The sequence below is a fragment of the Eurypyga helias genome, unplaced genomic scaffold (genome assembly GCF_000690775.1).
Source record: "Eurypyga helias isolate BGI_N326 unplaced genomic scaffold, ASM69077v1 scaffold1836, whole genome shotgun sequence".
NCBI lineage: Eukaryota > Metazoa > Chordata > Aves > Eurypygiformes > Eurypygidae > Eurypyga > Eurypyga helias.
This window is the reverse complement of record NW_010258342.1, coordinates 2,991-17,505: the sequence shown is the minus strand read 5'-3', so window position 1 is coordinate 17,505 and position 14,515 is coordinate 2,991. Positions and strand designations below refer to the sequence as shown.

Genomic DNA, 14,515 nt, shown 5'->3' with positions numbered 1-14,515 from the left:
TGCACCAGGCAGTGAATGCCATTTCCAAGCCAGTCCATGAAAAACTCTTCTTGGGGATGGTGATGCACATCAACCAACTGCTGGAGACTAAACTGCCAAGACAGCACTTTACTGGGGTCTTAGACATTGCTGCTTTAAGATTTTTAAATTTTATTTTTACATAGCACTCTCAGACTTCTGGCTGTCTTTAAATGCTTTTTTTTTCCATTTGTTTGACGTTTCTGACCTGTCCTCCTCCTCACCCCAGTGCAGCTCTCAAGAACAAGGCAAATGTCTCTGTAGCTGCTTCCGCCTTTGTAGATCCATCACTCACTTTGTAAGAGAAAAGAAACAACAGAAGCATAGATATGAAGCTGCTGTATCCCTTCCCACAGAATCTGTATTTAATGACAGTCACCTCCTCCCTTCCTTTAAACATAACCTTTGTGATTAATTATCCACTGACTGAAAATGTATTCTGCCTTCTAAAAAGACATTGCTTTTATTTCTCTCTCCTGTCTTTTTTTCTTCCACATCATTTTAAATTGTCATTTCATTGTCATATTTACCCCAGTTGTCTTCTGTTGTTGCATATTGGTTCCTCCTCAGGTTTGCCTCTCAGTTAAATTCAAATGTTAGAAAGCCTCACAGCTGCTTGCTTTTTGCTCCTTCTGGGTCACCAAAAGTCACTACTGTATTCCACAAACTTACTGCACAGTTTTTGCTTGGTTTTCTTTGTTTTCCAGCCAATGTCTGAGTAGTTCAAAACCCTATCTATGAACATGTGGTGCTATTGAATAACTTGCCATCTGTTCACAAAAAGTCTTGCTTACCTGCTCCTCCCAAGCTATTTCTCTATAAAACACCTCCAGTGCTCCATTTTATCATTTCTTTCACTACATATTATTAAAACTTGAAATTATCTTACATAAACCCACTTTTTTTTTCTATTTAGCCAATGGACATCTTCTCCATCCTGGAAGAGGAGTGCATGTTCCCCAAGGCAACTGACACCTCTTTCAAGAACAAACTCTATCCCCTAAATGAAACTGTTGTGGGGCTGTATCAGAAATCATCTATGAAAATTTTATGTAATTTTTGTGCCACCTTTGCTTCCAGAGATGAAGGTAAGATCAGAGGATTATGTCTCCTGTCTAGTGTTTCCAACTGTGGCTATCACCTGACTTGAATTAGTGCTGAGTCAGCATTAGTGCTCTATGTATTTGATGCACAATTATAATGCTGTCAAAGGGATCTACAGCAGTACGTCAGTTGGACTGTTATCTCATTTTCCAGCTAAAGGTGGTTGTGTTAAGAAGAAAGGAACCAAGAAAAAGGGTTCTTCCTTCCACTCTGTTTCTATACTCACTGGGGTAGGTGTGTGCTCTCAGCATGGGCCAGCTTCAGAAAACGCTGAGGAGGCAGTCCCGTACACTAGTCCACCATCACACTTTCTCTGTTGTCAGACAATACTGTGTGAAGTTACCTTTGCAATCTGGTAAATGTTAATTGTAATTCTGCTTTGCTGATAAGGTCCAATAGTATGAAGGTGGAGAAGGGAAGAAGGGAATCTGCTTTGGTCAGATTGCACAGTTTCAAGACAGCCCAAAGGCAGTCTTAGCTTTGAGCTTTGGTGCTAATTGCATCCTTCCCTTATTTAGCTGTAATTGGCTTCTTCCAGGCTGTGTCTGTCTGAGTACAAGGTGTTGTGTGGCAACCAGTGCCTTGCAGTCAGTGTGGGCAACACAAATTACATGTTGCAGACTCTTGATGCTGCTGTAACACATTTATATCCTGGAGCCAGGAAGAGGCTCAGCCATTCCTGGCAGGATGAGGAGTGCAGTATCCAAGTGGCTGTGACATGGACCATACTCAGGTTATGTCATTACCGCATGAAATGCGATACTAACAAAAGCTATCCTGCAGACGAGATGACTTCTGATGTCATGTACAAACATTGATTTTCTGTCTCAATTCTCTTTTAAATATACATCTAACAACTAATACACATCTACAACTAATACATCTAGGTAATAAAACCAACAAATCAACCCACCCCCTCATTTGATGAACAGTTCATGTGATCAAGAAAAAACACTGTTGGTAATCCTTGAATATTGTTAATTTCTTTCCATCCTTGTCCTGGTTCAATGGCTCTTGCAATTAGCTTCTAACCGGTAAGGACATATTTTCATTTTAAGGAGGAAAGTTTATCAATTATATCCACTATCAGTAGCTATTTACTTTGCTGATGCCTATACAGGATTGTAGAATATTAACTAGTAGAGTAAGGAAAAACTCTGAATTTTTATTTTTCATCAGAGTCAAATCATATTATGAATATTTGCATTATGTCTTGAAATAACATAGAGATTGCAAATTATCTCTTTTTTACAAGAAAACCTAAATAAGCTGATGTCCAACTTGCAAACAACTCATCATCATTTTTTATGTTGTATCATTCCCAATGAAACAGAGACCCCAGGTAATTCATAAAACACAGATTAGGAATGGCAGAAATACCAATTGACAAATGCTAGAAAAATCACTATATCCCCATGTTGCTTTGATGTAGGCCTGATGGATCACAAGCTTGTTCTCCACCAGCGGAGATGTAACAGTGTTCTGAAAGGCATTTGAATCTGCAGGAAAGGATTTCCTAACAAGATATTATATGGGGATTTTAAACAAAGGTCTGTAATAACATTCTTGTGTTTGCATTGAGCCCAGTTCATTTGAGAGAAGAGCCTTGCTGAACAAGACAATGATATAGTTCTTAGGAAAAGACTATTCTAATATTTAACAACTATGGAAAACATGAAGACATATACAATAGCAGGGTCTGTGTGGGCAGTGCCCATCCAAATGCCTTCCTGAATGCTGTATACCAAAACCTATTTTCGCTTGTCATGTTCATCTGAATGTTTGGGTATTCTTTGCTTAAATTCTCAAATTTGACACAAGCATGTTTCAGCAAAAATAGGGAGGGTGGTCTATACCACATCCAATATTTAACCACTGTCTAGTAGAAGTTTGAAGAATGTTGTTTAAATAATTATAACTGGAATGGTTTTACTGAAAGGAAATTGTGCTAAACCTGGTACTACTTTTTTGATGAAATTACAAGTTTGACTGGCAAATGTAGCTACATTAACAAAACAGATTTCAGCAAGGCATCTAAATTAGTTCCACATGGCACTCTCATTTTGTACAGGGTTAACATTTCTACATGCTAACATTTCTATAGGACCTTAGCTACATTAATCTATAGATAAACAAACAGACAAAGAATTTTAACTCAGGGACTGCCATGCAAAGAAGACATATATAAAAGTTTGCTAAATTTAGGGCAACCCAGCTGGAGTCATCTGCTTGTAGTATTTGAACAAAGGCAAATGTAGAGTCAGATCTCTAAGAACAATGAAAGTACAGCACAATTACAGCACTGAACAAGGTATCTGCGAGAGCAGGGGAATTGAAAGGTGTAGAAGTGGCATTTTGACACTAACTGAAGAAAGACTGCTCAAGGAAGTGATGTGGGCAGATTTATGTATGGGTAAAGAGAGACATGCTGAAAAGAGCAGGGAGTAGAATAACCTCTTAACGTAGGATTAGGAAGGCCATTTCTAGATACTATGTCTCATTCTGGTTTACATACTTCAGGAGAAATGCAAGAAGCTCTGGTTTACATACTTCAGGAGAAATACAAGTGGTGGGATGGCTCCTACGACGGGAGTGTCAGAATGGAAGGATCACGGATGAGATGTGGAGGGGGGGTTGTGCTCTATGTCAGGGACCAGCTGGAGTGCGTGGAACTCCACCTGGGGATGGATGAGGAGCTGACCGAGAGCTTATGGGTCAGAATTAAAGGGAGGGCAGGGAGAGGGGACACAGTAGTAGGAGTTTGCTACAAGCCAACTGGCCAGGATGAGCAAGTGGATGAGGCCCTCTACAGACAGACAGCAACAGCCTCACGGTCACAAACCCTGGTCCTCATGGGGGACTTCAATCACCCTGATACCTGTCGGAGGGACAACACAGCAAGGCACAAGCAAGCCAGGAAGTTCCTGGAATGCGTCGATGACAACTTCCTTCTCCAAGGGATAGAGGAGCCGATGGAGAGGGGTGCCATGCTGGACCTTGTTCTCACCAACAGGGTGGGGCTGGTGGGTAATGTGAAGCTCAAGGGCAGCCTTGGCTGCAGTGACCATGAAATGATGGAGTTTGAGATCCTTAAGGAGGTGAGGAGCTTGCGCAGCAAGCTGGATAAGCTGGCTACCCTGGACTTCAGAGAGGAGGCTTTGTCCTCTTCAGGGAACTGGCTAGCAGTGTTCCTTTGAACACAGTCAGAACACAGAGTTCAGCTTCTCTGGCTACCACAGACTGATGTCATTCTTATCTCACAGAGGAAACAGCTGATCTGACTGAATTACTGAAAATGGCAAAATGATCACAGACCTTGAGAAAACCAAAAAACAAGATGAAGTGGAAAAATCTGAGCTGCAGTTAGCTCTGGAAGAGGCATAGGTGAGCTAGTTTAAATTTTACTGGAAAAGGTAGAGAGCACTCTGAACAGCTTTCTCTTCTCTCTCCCAGGTAGTGGCTGTGTGCAAGGTTGATTGCTACAAACTTTAGGAGTTTGTGTGAAGTCACTGAGTAACATTACAATGATTATGTTCTCTGAAATATTACTTTTGTATTTATTTTTCCCCTTTTCTTTTAAAGGCAGCTCTTGAGCATGAAGAGGTCAAATCCTTGGTGTCAACCAAGAACTTGCACAGATTAAGTCAGAAATCAACAGAAAGATTGCTGAGAAAGAAAGATGAAGAGATTAGTCAGTTAAAAATGAACCATCAAAGGGCTGTGGAGACAATTCAGGGTGTTTAGGATGCTGAGATCAGGCGCAGAAGTGAATCCTTAGGCTGAAGAAGAAGAAGATGGAGGGAGAACTGAATGAAATGGTGATCCAGCTGAGCCATGCCAACTGCCAGGCTGTTGAGGCACAGAAACACCTACACAGCATCCAGAGAGTTCTCAAGCCGTTGGTTTGCCAAACTGGTTGATTTATTTTTAAGCACATTATCCAAGAAATTCATTAGGACAAAATTGGCTCTTAATATTTAGGACATGCAGCTCCACTTGGACGATGCTCTCAGGACGCAGGAGGACCTGAAGGAGCAAGTGGCCATGGTGGAGCGCAGGGCAAACCTGCTGCAGGCTGAAGTTGAGGAGCTACGGGCAGCCCTGGAGCAGACGGAGCGGTCGAGGAAGGTGGCTGAGCAGGAACTTCTGGATGCCAACGGACATGTGCACCTCCTCCATACTCAGGTAGTTTGTTTTCCTTATACAGACATATTTTTGGGTCCAGAGATTAACAGAGTAATAATAAGTAGTAATTCCTGGTCTCTATGTGTAAGACAGACGCTCAAACCCTCTATTTTTCTCCTTCATAAAACACCAGCCTTTCTAATGCAAAGAAGCAGCTTGAAACTGACAGGGCACAAATCCAAATTGAGACAGATGATGTTACTAATGCAGCAAAAAATGCTGAGTAAAGAACAAAGGAGGCAATCACAGATATGAGGATTTTACTGTGTTTTTCTCTTTGAATTTTCAGGGTTTCCCCACAGCGTTGCTGCTGGGAGCTAATGTCATGTCACAAATTGCACAAAGAACCAGTCTGTGGGCCTGGTTGAAGAGCTATGTGTTGGAAGAGGACTAGTGACAGGGAGCTTGTCCTGCCAACAGATGAGTTATTGGGGCTGTTGTCATCATAATGAACTAAACCTATATTTAGTCAATCTAAACCAAGTAACTTTTTCCAGTGCTACATGAAAATGTAAACAACAAAAAATCTTGCAGTCTTGAAACCAGTAAAGTGTCTCATGTATTTAAATACTTATCTTTTCAAAGCCTATTTAAGAACTTTTCAAATGAGAGTTGTGAATTTCCATTCAAAATTGGTGTTATATCCTCCTGTGCAAGGCCAATGAAGCTCAGCCAGGCAAGAGGACTGGTGTATCATGGGACCCCACCAGCTAATAATTTTGGTGCATAGGAACCTAACAAAATCTTAACACTTAAAAACATTATTTAGAGTTAAAATAGGACTCCTTCACTTGCTCATGAACATAGAAAAATATTAGATAATTTTTATTCTGTTTGAATGAAATCGAAATAGAGCATTACAGTGAATTACACACACATGCACATATATATACAAATAATTTATAATGTCATAATTTTATTCTCACATTTTTTGATGTAGAATTTTTCAGGTATTTTGCTGATAAAGCAATTTGTTGAATTTTACATTATTTGTAAGTAATGTCACTCATATTTCACCAAAGTGCTTATTTTGAATAAATTGCCCAGGAATCAAATGTTTGAGAGCAAAATATATCTTATGTTTGTCTTAAATACCATTGATTGTTTAAAACTATTTTCTGCCTTGTAACACTAGCCATGAAAGCTATTGTGGCAGTAACAGGGCATGCACTAAGGCACAGCACACAAACTCCATCACACTCCATGTGTTACTCAGAGAAGACTTTCAGCTGTGCCAAGCCCTGCTCCCAAGCTTTGCTGTGGCTCCATACAGTGGGATTTACCCTTTCTGTTTGTTCCAAGCTCCATGTGTGCAGCAAGGCAGATTTTTTCCTATCCTTTTTTCCTACTATTTCATATCATATTTCTGCCATTGTCATGTCACAGAAAAAAAAGCAGGTAATGCAGGGGAAGAGATGGTCAGCTGGAACCAGGAATAAAGCCTGAGATGGTGCACAGCATTCACTGTTCTTTCACATTCTTCCAGTTTCTTGTGTTATCTCCTTTCCAAGGTGGCCATGATGGCAGAAGAGCTGAAGAAAAAGCAGCACCAGTGGTCACCTAGAGAGGATGAAAAAGAACCTGGACCAGATGGTGAAGGACCTCCAGCACCATCTGGATGAGGCTGAGCAGTTGGCGCTGAAGGGAGGCAAGAAGCAACTCTTGAAGATGGAGGCTAGAGTGGGTACCAGCAATGAACATGGGTATCATAGATGCCTTTCTTCTTGTGTTCTGTGTGAGGGCTTAAGCCAATTGTTGGTTGATTCACCAGATCCAAGAGTTGGAAGCTGAGCTGGAAGTATAATATAAACAATCTGCAGAGGCTATGAAAAAATCCACAAAGATGAAAGGTGTGTCAAAGAGTTTACTTTCCAGGTGGGTATTAATAGAGAGCAATTCTTATGATGTTTTGTCTCCCAAGGATGTATAATTTCACATTTGTTTCCACAGAATGAAGAACACAGGAAGAACATGAGGAGGTTACAAGGTCTGGTAGATAAGCTGCAGAAGAAAATCAAATCCTACAAAAGACAAGATGAGGAGGCTGTGAGTCACTAAACTGAAGAAAATACTTGTTTACTCTTTTCTAGGGCTGTCAGTTTGAAAGTTGGCTCTTATGCCCCAGCTTGTCACCAGATAGTTTCAGTTTCTTTTGTTTTGCCATTTCAGTATGAACAAGCCAATACTAGTCTCTCCAAATTCAGAAAAGTATAAGCTAGAAGAGACTGAGGAAAGGGCAGATATTGCTGTGTGTCAAGTAAACAAGCTCAGAGCTAAAACCTGAGAAGTCCCTTCTACTAAGGTAAGCCTTTATTGCAGGAGGCAGGTGTGCAGTTTGTACTCATTGCTCAAGAAAGTCAAGCAGTAGATTTATGCCTTGATGGTGGGTATAGCCATCATTCAGAGAGGACAGTTGTGGAGGAAAGGAACTTTGAAGAAAGGCGGAGGGTGTTGGGGTTGCTCAGACTGTTCAGAGAAGGCTCTGGGGAGACCTTATAGCACCTTCCAATACATGGAAGGGCTACAAGAAAGCTGGAGGGAGAGTTTTTACAAGGACCTGTAGTGACAGGACAAGGGGCAGTGTTTTTAAATAGAGAGAGAGTAAATACAGGTCAGACATAAGGACAAAATATTTAGCAAAGAGGGTAGTGAGACACTGGAACATTTTACCCAGAGAAGTTGTGGATACCCTGCCATTGGAAGTGTTCAGGCTTTGGTTGGATGGGGCTTTAGGCAACCTGATCTAGTGAAAGATGTCCCTTGTCCATGCCAAGGGTTTTGGACTGGATGATCTTTGAAGGTCCCTTTCAGCCCAAACCATTTTATGGTATTATGATTCTATGACTGGCATTTCAGGCTCTTGTGCTGACCATGAGCCTTCTGGCTAGTTTCATCATAATTATTCCAGATTTCAGAAACTGCCTCATAAAGTGAAAGTAATGAGAACCAACCTAAATCTGAACATTCTTACAACAACCTTCCTATGAGGCTTAGGCAGAATTTGCATTCTGATTGAGTAAATACAGCAGCACTGTGTCCTTAGGTGAGCTTCCTGGGAAGTTTTCTATTTCCATCCAAAGACTGTTTGGTACCAGATCTAAAACCTACTTTTCCTAGTGTGATCTGGACAGGTGTAACACATTTCGACTGCACTAGTCTTGCTCAGTTTGTGGTTGGAGGTAAAATACCCTCAGTCCATGTTTTGGAAAAATTACTAGTGCCTAGAGCACATATCCAGGAAATGGAGAACCTGGGCTCCAGGCTGCCTTCTGCTTTACCCACAGCATCCTCTTACTCATATGGCATTTTAACCCTGGAAGAGACACTATGCAGAATGTGTTTTTTCCTGAAGGCTCTGATCTGAGACTCAGTAGTCAATGTTAGTTCTGCCAGAGGCTGGTGTGAAACTTTCAGTGAATCACTTAATGCTATGCTCCAGTAAAACGCTTTGACTCCTCAGTTCTTGCCAGGGCATCTTGCTGAGACCCCAGTGGAAACACTTGGAAGGCTGAGTCCAGGTTCCTGAGCAAAGTCTTTAGACGTGAAATTACCTTGTAGGGGGAATGCGGAATCTCTGATTGAATTGAAAGCCCAGACAGAAGCAAGATTTCAGGTATCTCCTATTGGGTATCCCCAGGTAAAGGTTGAACATGCTGACTATGGGCAACTCTCTATGCAATATGCTATAGTTTTAGATCCTGCTTTGAAGTGGCTGATACTGTGCAGTATATACGGAGTCTGGACACCTGGCATGAGTTCTGGATTCTGCTTTGAGAGGACTAAAAATTAAGCATTGCCATGCCTAAATCTTTTAATAGATCCACTGGATCAGTATATCCTTTTACTCCCTTCCGTGCTTCACATTCACTTTTGGACATGTCGGGATACTCCTTGTTCCAGAGAATGGGGGTGCGGGTATTTTAAGCACTGCAACAGTAAAGCAGCACTTCAGAAAAGCCAACAGATATGTTTCTTCATTTCAAACCAATAATCTGACAGCATGACATTTGATGATGCATGGTCTTAAGGGTAACAGACATTGCTATGTTGACCTGGACTCTGCTTGCATATTCTAGCTGCGTAATGCATTGAGACAGGTGATTTTCGGGACCAAAAGATTCATTTTGACATGTGTGGACTGAACAGAGCCTTTCCTTTCTGTGTTGTTTTGGAAGTGATACATGACCTTCCTCTGGGATAACCAGAATTCACGCAAAGTATCTTTCCAGCTGTGGATTTGCAGTAGCTAGAGCGACACTAGTAGGAAGTATTCTTCCATTTGCTTATGGACATAAACACTTTCTGTCACTCTGCTGCTGTACCAGTGTCAATAAAATAGATATATCCAACTTCAGATGCTCCAAATGTTGATGTTCAGCTGTGAGTAATTTTCTTTCTAAAGTAAGCGTAGTCAAAACTGTACGTTCAAGTCAAACTGCTGCTATGATCATGTTTGAGCAATTTTGTCCTGACCTTAAAGGCTAGGTGTTTGACAGGCTTCCTCCATACCTTCTACTTTGAAAGCAGTGTCGTGTCCCAGATTCTTGCCTCTGACCATGTCACATCCCAGTTTATTGGGTCCAAGCACACAGTGGCAAGAAGGGGGGAAGGTGTGACTCAGATTTGCTGATTCCCTCAGTTGGAATGGGTTGTATACAACACCTGAGGTCTGTAGGTAAACAAAACTTTTTATTCCATAGTTAGGTTAATTGGTAAACAATGAGGTAGCTGCAATACTGCTTGCCATGCACATGAGGCATTTATGCTTTGCATTACTTACTAGAGAAAGGTAAATGGAAAAAACAAAAAAAAAAAAGAGGAGAGAGAGAGAGAGAAAGGCGTCACTGGTCTGGGTTCCAGCATTGGTCCAGCCAACAAGGGCTCTGGTCCATAGGAGCACTCATCCAAAAGTTCCAGGAATTCCTTGCTACATTCTTGTACATGCTATTTGCTGTCCTCTTATGTATTCTTATCCCTCCAACATGGACTGCCTATTTCCTAAATGATTGGCTAAAATCTCTTTGCCTAGAATGTAAATTAGTGCACATGTCCAGTTTATTTCCTCTGCCTCCTTCTTTTGGGTTGGTGGTATAATTGGAGTAGGTGGTCTGTGAGTTGGTGGTTGGGATCTCCCCCTGCCGCATTTAGCTTTTCCCCAGTTGGCAAATTTCTGCTGGCTCCACTGCCTCTTGTCCATCCATTGCCACCTTCTGAGGCCGGGTGTTCCAGGTAAATATATGTTCAGCTGCTTTGTGGTGTATGTGTAGTATAATTGAAACTCTTAGGTAGTGAGAAAACCCAGATACTTTGGCACTGGCAAATACTGTTGAGGAGACATGCCTGGCAGCACAGCAAAGGCTGGAGAGTGAATGGGATACTTTTGTGCAGACATCCCAGTGCTCTGGGAAGATGAATTTGTGCACAGCATTAGATGCTGGGTCAAAGAGGATGCTGACACTGTTGGGAAGTTCCATCTGACTGGTTTATGTCTGTGTACCTAGGAAAGGTATATCCAATTGGATCTCACCTTACCTGGCTCCAGGACACAGCCACACCAGCATTCAGGTATCAGTCTGACCTGTTTCTGCTCTCAGTAACAAGGATGGGAGAGAAGAAACCCAAGGTGTTTTGTCACTCCTGTCTGAAAAAGTGGTGGATGTCACCTCTTTCTGAGTTTCCAGCTACAAAGTAGTTAAGAAAACCAGCAGATTAATGTCCCTCCCATGACACCTTTGAAGGTTTCACCATGGCTCCCTATTAGACTACAAATTTTTTCCATTCCTTCTCATCCAGTGCACTCATGCTTCTTGGAAAAGCGTCAGATTAGCCCTACCATCGTGGTCAATGCCTCTTTTGGCTAATCCTTGATGGTCCAACATTACCTATGTATAGGCTGCTCATGTTGGATGGCACACTTGTTTCTTCCATTACCACAAAATAATCAAGAGCCTTAATCATTTGACTGCCACCACACCAGGTCAACAGTTCACTTATTTATAGCATGGCACTGTACCCCTTTGCACTGAGATCCTATGTGCCAGACACATCTGGGCCCACCTGACCTGGGTTTTGTACTTCAGTGTACAGAAAGGGAGGTAGAGCTGTGCTGTAGATGGGCCCCACTGCTGAACACAGTCTTGTCCAACGGAATAGTCCCCTGTTGCAAGCTGTTAGTACATCACTTTCTTGCAAGAGGTAATCTGGAGATTCACAGCCCTAGTTCAGGCTGTGTGAACTGTAAATGATTTCTCAGTTTGAGAGCAAAAACCTTCAGAGTTCGGTGCCAGAGGTACCCCCTCACAACCACTACAGAAACTAAGGTGGTGTGGCATGGCTTCCTAAGCTGGCAAAAACATTGTCATGCCTGCAGAGCACAGCAAAACCAACTGACAGAGCAGTCCATCAATCTATCTTTGCTTGGACTCCAGAAGATCAAAGGCCTTTAATGTTTTTCTTTTTTCCACATATCCCAGAATGGTTGAGGTTGAAAGGGATCTGTGGAGGTCATAAGGTCCAAACCTGCTCCCACTGCCCCCATCGCTCCCCTCTGGCCCCCACTGGAAACACAATGTACACACACTTTATAAAGTGTCTGATTTTTCATTTGTTCTAGAAAAAGCTGATAGCATTGTATTTTCTAGCACAGATGTTTCTCTCCAGCACCATAGAGCATGGTGACTAGAGGCAAACAGGGCATGGTGCAGCAGCAGGATGTGACCGGCAGTAGGCGCAGTAGTTTGCACAGGTACGGTGGGGCGGTAAGGCATGCAGGTGATGGTGGCCACTCAGCCGAAAGCCATCACCAGGAAGAATGTGGTGACCCAGAGGGTGCTCCCAGTCCAGCACACAGCTGTCCAGATGTCCGGCTGCAGGGAGTGCCTGAGCCTGTCATTCATACCAGAGGGCAGCAGGGGCAGCGTCTGTGTGAGGTGTGACTGGGGGGGTGATCTGCTTGGCTGGTGGCAGGGCTGAAGGAGGAGGTGGAAAGGCTGAGGAGTATCTGGGAGTATGAGAGGGAGCTGGACTGGTGGAGCCAAACCCTACCGCCCCTGAGGCAAAGGCAGCAGATGGAGGCCCCACAAGCAGCAGAGGATCCCATATCCTCTTGCCACCAGGCAAAAGGAAGGGACCTAAGAGAGGGAGAGGAATGGAAACAGGTCCCTACTAGGAAAGGTAGGTGTATCCCCTCCTGCCTTCCTTCCACTTCTGAGTTCCCTCTACAGAACAGACATGGGGCTCTGGAACTCGAGGGCCAGGCAATTGCAGATGCAGAGTAAGGCCCATCCAGGCAGTTGACTCAGTCAGCCCCACAGGTTACAACGTCCTCCGTTAAGAAAAGAAGGATGGTAATCGTCGTAGGCAATTCCCTTCTGAGGGTAACAGAGGTCCCAGTATTCCAACCAGACCCATCGCGTAGGGAAGTGTGCTGCCTCCCTGGGGCCTGGATTAGAGACATCACCAGGAAACTCCCTGGTCTGGTACAGCCCCCTGATTACTACCCGCTACTGGTCATGTAGGTGGGCAGTGATGAGGTTGCAGAGAGAAATCCAAAAGACATCAAAAGGGACTTCAGGGCACTGGAGCAATTGGTTGCATGATCGGGAGCACAGGTAGTGTTTTCCTCCATCCTTTTAGCATCAGGGAAGAGTACTGGGAGGAATGGGAAAGCACGCCTGATCAACACACGGCTCAGAGGCTGGTGCTAACGATTTTGGGTTTCAAAAAGATCATGGGGAGTTTTATATGGCACTTGGCCTGCTGGTGACAGATGGAATTCAGCTGTCTCAAAGGGCAAAAAAGATTCTCACCCATGAATTGGCAGGGATCATTGAGAGGGCTTCAAACTGAGTCGGAAGGGGAAAGGGGACAAAACTACTTTTTTTTTTTTTTTCTCCCCCAACAGATGCCCAGAGCCTGGAGAAGAATCAAGTCACCAGGAGAGCCCCTGGGGAACAAGAAAAAGGAATTCCAGCTGCTCAAGTCAGTAAGCCAACTTCATCAAGGGCCCAGCTTAAATGCCTCTGTGCGAGCGCATGGAGCATGGGGAATAAACAAGAGGAGTTGGAGGCGTGCACATGCATGACAGGCTGTGACCTCATTGGCATCCTGGAGACGTGGTGGGATGGCTCCTACGACGGGAGTGTCAGAATGGAAGGATACAGGTTCTTCAGGAAGGACAGAAAGGGGAGACGAGGAGGGGGGTGTGCTCTCTATGTCAGGGACCAGCTGGAGTGTGTGGAACTCCACCTGGAAATGGATGAGGAGCTGACTGAGAGCTTAGGGGTCAGGATTATAGGGAGGGCAGGGAGAGGGGACACAGTAGTAGGAGTTTGCTACAGGCCACCCGGCCAGGATGAGCAAGTGGATGAGGCCCTCTACAGACAGACAGCAACAGCCTCACGGTCACAAACCCTGGTCCTCATGAGGGACTTCAATCACCCTGATACCTGTCGGAGGGACAACACAGCAAGGCACAAGCAAGCCAGGAAGTTCCTGGAATGCGTCGATGACAACTTCCTTCTCCAAGGGATAGGCATAGGGGAGCCAATGGAGAGGGGTGCCATGCTGGACCTTTTTCTCACCAACAGGGAGGGGCTGGTGGGTAATGTGAAGCTCAAGGGCAGCCCTGGCTGCAGCGACCATGAAATGGTGTAGTTTGAGATCCTTAAGGAGGTGAGGAGCGTGCGCAGGGAGCTGGCTACCCTGGACTTCAGAGAGGAGGCTTTGTCCTCTTCAGGAAACTGGTTAGCAGAGTTCCATGGGATGAAGCCCTGGAGGGAAGAGGGTCCCAGGAAAGCTGGTGAGTATTCAAGGATCTTCTCCTCCAAGCTCAGGAGCGATGCACCCCAATGAAAGGAAGTCGGAGCTCAGGACCGATGCACCCCAATGAAAGGAAGTCGGGTAAAGACACCAGGAGGCCTGTGTGAATGAACAAGTAGCTCCTGGAGAAACTGAGGCACAAAAAGGAAGCCTACAGAGGGTGGAAGCAGGGACAGGTAGCCTGGGAGGATTACAGAGAAATTGTCCAAGAAGTCGGGGATCAGTCTAGGAAAGCCAAAGCCCTGACAGAATTAAACCTGGCCAGGGACATCAAGGGCAACAAGAGCTTTTATAGATACACAGGGGATAAAAAGAAGGATGGGGAAAATGTGGACCCTCTGAGGAAGAAAATGGGAGAGCTGGTTTCCCAGGGTATGGAGAAGGCTGA

General features: G+C 44.1%; 1 pseudogene across 1 annotated transcript; it reads left to right on the top strand.

Moving 5' to 3' along the window:
- Positions 1–3,974: 3,974 nt before the first annotated feature.
- Positions 3,975–7,609, top strand: LOC104511595 (annotated as a pseudogene). Its single transcript, XR_727914.1, has 9 exons — positions 3,975–4,145; positions 4,405–4,506; positions 4,705–5,024; positions 5,104–5,305; positions 5,431–5,558; positions 6,819–6,987; positions 7,079–7,182; positions 7,258–7,353; positions 7,477–7,609. The product of XR_727914.1 is annotated as a myosin-8-like (transcript).
- Positions 7,610–14,515: the final 6,906 nt, after the last annotated feature.